The sequence below is a fragment of the Rattus norvegicus genome, chromosome 7, assembly GCF_021556685.1.
Source record: "Rattus norvegicus strain SHRSP/BbbUtx chromosome 7, alternate assembly SHRSP_T2T, whole genome shotgun sequence".
Taxonomy (NCBI): domain Eukaryota; kingdom Metazoa; phylum Chordata; class Mammalia; order Rodentia; family Muridae; genus Rattus; species Rattus norvegicus.
Window position 1 is genome coordinate 103,904,441 of NC_141540.1, and position 10,560 is coordinate 103,915,000.

The 10,560-nt window shown below is 38.0% G+C and overlaps 1 long non-coding RNA gene across 1 annotated transcript in view; it reads left to right on the forward strand.

Annotated features, from left to right (window-relative positions):
- The first annotated feature begins 7,923 nt into the window (after window positions 1–7,923).
- LOC148004820 (uncharacterized) overlaps window positions 7,924–10,560 on the forward strand; it is an 87,822-nt gene continuing 85,185 nt past the window's right edge. The window contains exon 1 of the long non-coding RNA XR_015625623.1: window positions 7,924–8,181. This is a non-coding gene — a long non-coding RNA (uncharacterized LOC148004820). The remainder of the gene's footprint in view (window positions 8,182–10,560) is intronic.

The window sequence follows — 10,560 nt, forward strand, 5'->3', positions numbered from 1 at the left end:
AACTGCTGTCAGTGAAATTAGCAATGAAACAGTCTCTAAGGGATGGGAGTTCAATTTGTGTTGGGTAATAGCATGAATAATCACTTGGATTTATATAGCACCTTTTCTCTGAAGAGTTTAAAGAGTTTATATGCTCCCTTGAATAGAGAGAATGACCAAGCTTACTATTCTTGTGTGGTTGGTAATCACACTGCAGCCTTCAGTTTATGAAGTCAGCTCTTTCAATAGGCTTTCAATTCTCTTTAGTAGCTTTGCAGATGTTTGTGATGTTATGCCATCAAGTTAATAAGAGATGTTTCAGTAGAGTAAGAGCCATAGAAAGCAGATAATGTAGGCTTTGAGGATCCTCAAAGTATAGGGATACATACTGTGAAATGCTACCTTCTGTAAATGTTATGACTGCCACCATGAAGAACTCATACAAGTCATGATTACCTAAACAAGACCAACACAAGTTCAGGCCAGAAAGATACCCTGGAATAGATGTTCTCCAGGCTTCATTTCTTACCAAGGAGTTACTGTCAGGACATACCAGCTTTGGAAGGGAGATTGGGAGGTTGGCCACTGGTAGACTTCCGATGCTATAAAGGATGGACCCACATTGATGCATGTATGAGAGGTACTAAATGAACATAGAAGTTTGCCAAGAATGTTAATATGAGGTTGGGAGGGGTCATTTGAGGAAATAAGAGGGAGGTTAGAGAGGGAAATGAGGGTGAAATATGATCATATTTCATTGTATACATGTATGAAATCCTCAACCATAAAGAAAGAAATAACAGAGAATGCCTACAAAGGGATTATGCCTACAAAGGGAGCTGGAATTTTGGTATGTACAGTTACTCATAAAAACCTTTATTTATGAACCTAAACATACTTAAAATGTATTTGGGATAAAGGAACATCACAAAGTCCACCCTGTTGAGGGCATTTTGGCTCTGTGAGTGACTCCTTTACCTACTATTCTTTCAGTCATTCACTCCCCCTTCTAAATAGGAAATTGTAGCTGTCATTTAGGAAACCACATGCCTTTGAAATTGTTTAGAAATAATTCCCTACATAATTCCTAAGGTAAGAATATGTATAACAATGAGATTTGGAGACATGCTAAGATAGTATGATTCTGATATGGAAATGATCATTATTCCCCCTATACACAGCAAACAAAACAGAAAATAAAACAGAATAAGATGTTAATATTTGATTAGTATTTGATGAAGGAGAGGCTTAAGAACTCAAGATGCCCAGATCATTTCTGTTGAAATAGGTACATAATGTACTACAAAGAGGAAGGCTCCTTGAGTCTTTACCACTAATTCATAGCATTTCTTTCATTCTTTATTAAGGAAATTTGTTGACTCTTATTAACATAATAAGCTCCCCCTCTTTTATGGGCTGTTATTTTGAGACAATAATTTTTTTTTGGCTCCTTCCTCCGGGTTCATACCTGAGGAAGGAAGAAGCCAGGATTGAACTGCCTACCCAGAGTTTAGCTTCCCTCCAGCTTTCTCTCCTTCCTTGAGTTGTGGGAAGATGGGCAAGGGCAAGCAGCTCTCTCTAAGGTACTGGGAACCACAAACATATATGCGGTACTCAGCTTCATGCAGATTCTAGGTTTTTCCATCTTCTATGGCATACATTTCTTTTTTTTTAATTTTTATTAGATATATTTCTTGACTTACATTTCAAATGTTATTCCCTTTCTCGGTTTTCTGTCCATAAGCCCCCATCCCCTCCCTCCCACCCCCCATACAGGTATTCCCCCATACATCCCCTTACTGCCCCCCATATTCCCCTACACTGGGGGTCCAACCTTGGCAGGACCAAGGGCTTTCCCTTCCACTGGTGTCCCAACAAGGCTATTCTCTGCTACATATGCAGTTGGAGCCCTGGGTCAGTCCATGTACAGTCTTTTGGTAGTGGTTTAGTCCCTGGAAGCTCTGGTTGGTTGACATTGTTGTTGTTTTTTCTTTTTCTTTTCTTTTTTTTTTTTAATTAACTTGAGTATTTCTTATTTACATTTCGAATGTTATTCCCTTTCCCGGTTTCCAGACAAATATCCCCCTAATCCCTCCCCATCCCCTTCTTTATGGGTGTTCCCCTCCCCACCCTCCCCCCATTGCCGCCCTCCCCCCAACAATGACGTTCACTGGGGGTTCAGTCTTAGCAGGACCAAGGGCTTCCCCTTCCACTGGTGATCTTACTAGGATATTCATTGCTACCTATGAAGTTAGAGTCCAGGGTCAGTCCATGTATAGTCTTTGGGTAGTGGCTTAGTTGAGACAATGATTTAAGAATGGTAGATTCTTAGTTTGCATATAGGTTGGGCTTTAAAAGATTCTGAATATTGCTATAATGTATTTGTGTAAACACCACAGCTTAAATAGCACAGCTATTTTAGATAATATTAGGATGGCAATAAAGTGGTGCTGATGTCCTTTTAGAATCTCTAGAGGAGAGGCCATTCTCTTTCCTTGGCCTGCTTCAGAAGGCCACTTTTCTTTGGATCAGGTCCTGGTTCTCATTCCCCAAATCAGATAGTTCACATGTCTCTAGCTATTCTTTCATCGTTGTTCCATTTGATCACAGCTGGCAAGAGACCTAGGTTTCTAGGTTTTCTTGTGATTGGAGTGTGAATGTATAGATGATCAAGTATGAAACTCTATCTTGAGGCCCTGAGAGTTTGATTATGCTCATCTTTACTGAGGGCATCATCTTGCCTGTCATAGGGCAAAGCAAGTCCAAAGTCCTCACAAAGCTGTGTATGTAATTAAATTTACTCTCAAAACTACCTAAGACTGACCGTATCGTTCACTATTTATTGAAGATGGAAGTAAATTTGCATACTTATTAGATCAATGCCCATGTTTAGTTTTATGTAAAAAATGAAATTCTTGCTGAATGTTTGATACTGAAGTACATGAAGGGCATAGATTATCCTTAGTGTATTCACAGTTGATCATGCTGATTAATTTTATAATTGTCAATGCTCAAAACTCCACTTCACATAAATGCAAAGCTCAAAAATAGCAAAAATATTGGTAGAGTCATTCTATATATGAGCAAAAATTATATCCAAACCTTATAATATTTTTATTACTTCTTTGAGAACTTCTACAATGGCGTTTGGTCAGACTCATCCATCACTCCTCCTCAAAGTTCTCTGAGACACACCCCTTTGGTTACCTTCACAACTTCATGTCCTTCTTTGTGTTTCATTTTGTCCATAGAATCACTTTGTGCTGACGGTATACTCTTGAGCATTTGACCATCCAGTAGAGTATGATCAAATTACCAGCTGTCATACCATTGAGAGAAAAAAAACAACTCTGTCTGTCCGAGTAGCTGTTAGATGCCCACAGTTCCTTTTCATGGGATAAAGTATCATGTCTAGGTATCCACTCAATCCTTGGATTTTTTTGTAGCTTGAACTTTGTGTAGTTGCTTTGAGTGCATATGTACTACTGCCTCTTTCTTTCTTCCTTTCTTCTTAAAGAAAATGCTTTTTCCTTATAGATATCAACCATTCTTGGCTCTTAACAGTCTTTCCACTTCTCCCACAATGATACCGGAGCCTAGGATGCACATGTTCCATTTAGGGTTGAACACTAGGAAGTTTCTTCTTCTCTGGACTTGACCAGATATGAGTCTTTTTTAATTGTCATCTACTGTAAAAATAAGTTTTATGTCTTAATCATAAACCAAAATCTGTTTGTTCATATTTTATACAGTTCTAGTCATTAAATCAAATGTCAGTCTTTTTATTTCTTTTTTCTTTTTTCTTTTTTTCAGAGCTGGGGACCAAGCCAGGATCTTGCGCTTGCTAGGCAAGCGTTCTACCACTGAGCTAAATCCCCAACCCCCAAATGTCAGTTTTTAAAATGAAAAATTCCACCACAATCCAATCCAAGATATACTATTCTGATTCATAGATGCTGAGATGTGACAGTAAGAAAATATTAAACTTCTTTTCTTTCTTTAATTAAAGTATTATAATTTCATAATGGTAGAAAACTTTATATGTTCAATAGAAGCACTAAAATATAAAATATACAATGGTACCAAATCTTTGCCCTTACATGGTATGGCAAAAGCACATTACAAATGGAACATAGAGCCAAGACTGTGGTGAAGTTGTTTGATATAGTACAGGAAAGTGCTGCTAGAAATATTTCAGTTTCAATTCACGTTTAATTTTGAACCACTTTTAATGATTGTGATGCAGGAGAGTCAATTACACATTCAGAAAGTTGTTATTATTGATAGAATTTTGAGACTTCCATATTTAGGAACAATCCCATGTGGGCTAATGAACTATGGTGTGAGAAACTAGACCCAGCCTATCAGAATCAACATGAGATTAAAAGCATCATACTACATAAAACAGGGAAAACACCCATTAATACAATGTAAATTAAGCTGACATTTAGAGCCTCTTTAGATTGAATTATAGTCAATAATTGTGTGTGTATTTGTGTGAGAATTTTCTGAGTTGGAAACATCATTATAAGAAAATGCATATATTCACATTACCTTAAATGCAGTGGTTGTGAGTCTCAGAAAATCACAAGTTTCTAAAAGTCCATCTAAGAACTCTAATGAGTTAATTTTTTTCATATAACCTATCTTAAAACCTCAGTTAGAAAACATGTTGAGTTTGCTTGAGAACTTTTCTTCTTTTTGTAGGCAGACTTTCTCATGACTCTAGTATTTGTGAATATTAATTAAACTAAGAGAACATGGAATTGGACATATATATTCAATAAAGCATGTAATCCACATACTTTGCTACTTGAGTAATGTATTGGGAAAAGATTTGTTAGGACTTCATTGATGTCTTCATAAATAAAATTTTCAGAAATATTACCCAAGAAGCTATTATTGACATGGAAAAGTTTGAGTAGTCATATTTAAATAGTATTAATGATGACACTCACTCATAAGGGAGAGGAGTCTGACCTGAAGACGGACATGCTGGTTTAATAGTTCTATCTGTTATTTGGGAGTTTTTATAGAAAGTACATTTGGGATAGAAAAAAATGCAAAATATAAAATGAACTGCAAGAATTGAAATGCTTGGGTCGGGGGAAACAAATCCATAGAATTAATTAGAAATGTGAAATCCATTATTTAGTGTGATGACAAAATATATGAATGAAAACTCATCGAATATGGAGTTAATAATTTTTATTTCTAGATTTCAAATTTATAGAATCAACTAAATGCAGATAAAATACTTAAATCCAAATTGTACCTGTATACACCCTAAACTGACTTTTTTCTCTTGCTATTTCTTAATCAAACGTGACAAATAATTGCATACCATTTGTATGACATTAGTGTTATATATAATCTAGAGATAATTTTAAGTTTGAAAGAGATACGAAGAGTATATGTAGATGTTCACAATTTTTTTTTCTGGGTAGGAGATTCGAATTATGGACTGGCAACTTATAAGGGATTCTAGAATCAATCCCCCTTAGCTTCAAATTCTTATGAACTAACATCTCTGAATATTAAGAGAGCTCAAAAATTATTTCAGAAGAAAGACTGAATAATCAGTTGTGTATTTGCTGAGGAAATAATATCATTTTTCTCTAGGCAATTACACTTAACCATCTCTAAGGTCCATTCTCTCTGCAGTGTATTATGAGGTTTGACATTCTAACCAAATAAAAATCATTTGTTAAAAAAAAATCACTTGTTCTTAAAAATGGGGAATGACCATAAAAATCTGAGAAAATAACGATTCCTACATTCTTTCTTGTGGCTTTTGTTAGTCTCAAAAGCTTTACATTGAACTGGATATTTGGTAAATTTTAATAAATATATATTTGTTAAATGCCAACATATGGTCAATGTCTATATACCTTTTGTCAAATAGGTAGTGTATTAATTTCATCATTCAGGTAATAAAGTTGAGTCAGAGGGACTTCGTATATACAGGCATAGATGGGTACTGTATACATGGTGATGCTTTAGTCACCCTGCCATAGTGACACCTCTCAACTTCCTCTTAAATTCATTTTCTTGAACTATAATGTGTTGGGCTTGATATTCACAGCTGTCAGGAATATCAGGATTTTTGTTGCTGTTGTTTATTATGAGTCACTTTTGCTGCTTTAACCCTTACCCTCTTATAACACCAAGACAAATGCTTGACCTTGACAAGCACCTGAAATGTAAATATCAATGAGAAGCGTATAAAACTATTTAGCAGGCTCTCAGGATTTTCCATAAGTGAATCAGAGGAAAGAGAGAAAGGGACATCTAGCTGCCCATTAGTACACACTTTGAAGAGTCACAGATGTGATACTTTATAAAGTAGATTTGCATTCATTAAAGGTCACTTTCAGCTGAGTATTTGCACTTATATGTAAGACATGAGAAGACCACTCAACCTCGTTTCTCCAATTTGTCTGCTCCATGATCAATATTGAAGTCTAGACAAGGACAACTGCAGAATCTTAGCACTGCTTAATTCTCCATAAGATTGACTGGACTTCCTGAACATCTGGGGTAAACAGCAATGGGATGTGTGCAGGAGTGACAAATGTCCTTATGACACATTAAGTTTCAGTGATGGAACTGAGTGCTTCCTGTTATTTTTACTGGCGAGTCTACTGAGATCTTCCTGAGAAAAGTTTATTTCTTACTTACCAAATGAAAGAAATGTTACAAGACTGAGTCAGGGAGTTTGGTACTTGAGAAATGTCAGAGATGTATTTATCACATCACACTCTGATAATGGTCTCAAAGCATCCTCTTCCTGCTAGGATCACTATCTCCCATGGAGACCCTTGCCTACCATCTACAATGCTGCTCAGTTTCCGGCATATGTAGTAAAGTTATCTTTATGCTAGAGGCTTCAGAAAACCTTGGGAGAGTCTTTGTGGGAATACACAGCCAAGTTGTCCCTTCTGTTTCCTGATTCTTACACAGCATCTTCCACACTCCCCTTTTAAACCCAGGGCCTCAAGAGGACCAGCATCACTTCCATTTTTAAACTGTAGCCTGATGAATTTCTTAACCCTTGATTTGAAGAATTGGAGGTAGCCACAGAAAGCCACAGATGCCAGGGACCCAAGAGGTTCCCAGGACCCAACAGGGATGACATTAGCCAAAATACCCAACAAAGGGGAGATAGAACCTGTAGAAACCATATCCAGTGGATAGACACACCCCCGCTCGAGGGATGGGGCCACCCACTCACCTCAAAAATATGAATTCAGAAGTGCTCATGTCTAAAGGAAACACAGGGACAAAGAGTGGAGCAGAGATTGAAGGAAGGGCCATTCTGATATTGTCCCACCTAGGGATTCATCTCATCTGCAGACACCAAATCCAGACACTATTGCTGATGCCGAAAAGTGCTTGCTGACAGGAGCCTGATATAGCTGTCCTCTGAGAGGCTCTGCTAGAACCTAACCAATACGGATGCAGATGTCTGCAGTCAAACCTCTGAGGACCTGGGGAGTTGGGGGAGTTGGGGGAGTTGGGGGAGTTGGGGGGAGTCCTTTGGGGAAGGACCGAAGGAGCTGAAAGCATTTGCAACAACATAGGAAAAACAAAAATACCAACCAACCAGACTCCCCAACAGTTCTCAGGGACTAAACCACCAACAAAAGAGTACACATGTAGGGACCCATGGCTCCAGCAGCATGTGTAGCAAAGGATGGCCTGGTTGTGGACCAATGGGAGGAGAAGCCCTTGGTCCTATGGGGGTTCTCTTATTTAATAAAGGTGTATTTATAATTTGCTGGATCTCAGACATTATTCTAGTTAATCTGTTGTAGACACAGCAATGCTATAAGAGAGAAATTTCTCTCATGGACCTTTTGTTCTATTTGCAGGAGAAAAAATATGAATTAATCAATCAAGATAAACAAAAAGCTTTACTTAAAAGTAAAGCGTGAGGGTATCAGTGGAGCAGAGAGGTGACCAGCAAACGAGACTGTGTTCAAGCAAACAGGATAAAAATCTAAAGGACAAAGCCATGGAAAATGAAATCAAGGAGAAAGAAGTTCACTTTCTATGTTTGAGGCCAATAGGCACAGTCAGCAGTAGGAGAGAAGTTGGGGTTGTAACTCAGGGTTCTGATCTGATTCAACTATGCAAATTCTCTGAATCTTGTCCAAGGCTACACAACTGGAAAACAGGAAAGTTCACTTTCAAAGCCAGGTAAGCCTGAGAATCTTCCTCAAACCCATCCTTTTCAAATGCTATAAGTAGATTCATATTTTTCATGCAAAGCAGATACACCATTGCCTATGTGGTTTGATTATGAATGTTCTCCATAGGCTCATGTGTTGATCCTAGATCCTTGCTAGATGGCACTACTGTTGGCGATGGTAGAAACTTAGGAGGTGAGGTTTTGCTGAAGCAAGGTCACTTGGAGTGAATTCTTGGGCTATTTTATTCCTGACCTCTTTCTGTTTACTCCTCTGCTTTCTGCCTTTTGTAAGGTGAGTCACTGCCACATGTGACTGCTACCATGAGGATATCTTCTTATGTGTCTGGGGCTAAGAGGCTGTGTGACTTTCTGAAACCATGGGTCAAATAAATATTTCCTTACTTAAGGTGTTTATGTAAACTGTTCTATTATAATGACAGAGACTAGCTACTTTGTTGCCAAGAGAAGCAAAAGAACTAAAACACACACAAAGACACACACATATGCACAAACACATAGAAACACATGCACACATGTATGCATATATGCATATACATATATGAATACAAGTACATATGTACATTCATGTGCACACATTGTCTATTCAGGCTGCTATACAAGAATATAATGGAGTGATTTAAAGATCATAAATTTATGCCTGTCTTCAAAATATCTTTCAAATAATGTTACTTCTCTTCATGCTTAATTTGATTTACTTCCCCTCCCACGCTAAGACCATTGCTATTACTTTTCAAGCAGCTCCCAGTTTCTACTTTGGGCCTCTTTATTTTATTATGGATTATAGCCAGTATAACATTTTGCATGATGACAAATCTGATTATGTAATTATCTAATTACTATCATTTAAACAACTTCAATGACTTCCAGTTTTCTGTATTGTAAAACAAAATCTTTAACTGGTTAGTATTTCTCTACTATGCCTAAATTCCTTCTTTTCAAAGAACCATCTTTTTCTTAAATTAATCAACCCATTCATTTATATCTCAAATGATATCCCTCTTCCCAGTTACCCCTCCACAAACCCAGCATCCCACATCTGCCCTCTCCCCTCCCCTTTGCCTCTATGAGTGTTCCCTCCTCCCAAGTCCTGTTCCACTATTTCAGCATCTCCTAATGCTGGGGTTTCAATCCTCCACAGGATCAAGGACCTCCCCTCCCATTGATGTCACAAAAGGCCATCCTTTGCTACATATGTATCTGGAGCCATGGTTCCTTCTCTGTACACTCCTTGGTTGGTGGGCTAGTCCCTGGGAGCACTGTATAGTCCGGGCAGCCATTATTGTTCTTCCTATGGGGTTGCAATCTCCCTCCATTCCTCCAGTCCTTCTGCTGGCTCCGTCACTTGTGGTCCCCAAGCTCAGTCTGATGGTTGGCTTCAAGCACCTACATCTGCATTGGTCAGTTGAAGGGCCTTTTCTATCTCTGCAGCAACTAAATGCTCTTTCAAACATGCCTGTCTCTTCTTCTCATTAGGTCTTGCATCTTTTATAGGATCAGGCTTATCATTTACCTTCTCAGTTCCCATTTGAGCACATGATACTCATACAGTATCATGGCCTTGACTCTGAAATGCCTCCTTTTATTTGAATACCTGTTTCTCAACCAGGGTCATTGTTTTGGCAACAAGTGGGAATTTTAGGAGATAGAGACTGGCCACTGGGGGCAGGGCTTTGAAGATGATAGTTCTACTCTGTTTTTAGTCTCAATTTTTGTTTCCTCCCTGTATCAGCAGGACAACTTCCAGTACACAGATGAAGCCACAATTACTGCCTTTTCTCCCACCATGAATGATTGAAATCTCTATAAAACCATAGGTTCAAATTACCTTTCCTCTCTTAAACTGCTTCTGTCAGGTACAAGAAAATTAACTAACACAGGTTTCCAGGACCTCTGGCATACATTCACTAAGTTCCCGTTTACAAGATCTAAAACTGTCTGTGTTTCTCAAAAACATATCTAGTTGTGTTTTTGAGTATTTTTTCTCTAGACAGATTTTAGAACTCATAAGAGTGAGGATCAGGACTACCTTGTATTCAGGTAAGTGTGCAGTCTTTCCCCATGAATAGTTATCAAATAGTAGTATCTGAGTGAACACTGACAGAAAACCTTTTCTTTATCACACTGTGGATCTGGACATTGATGACATGCTCTAAAAGCATGTCACTTACCTCAAACTGCTACAACACATACACCTCATGGTCACTTTATAACTATGTGGGCTTTATCTCAATTTTCACTAGGTAAATTATAAAATGCCATGAGAACAAATTCTGGGCCAATCTGGATAAAAAACATCCCTAAGTTAGAGTGAGTTAACCAAAGGTTTGTTCTCTGTTCATCTGTCCTGTCCTGCAGGTCCTTAGAAC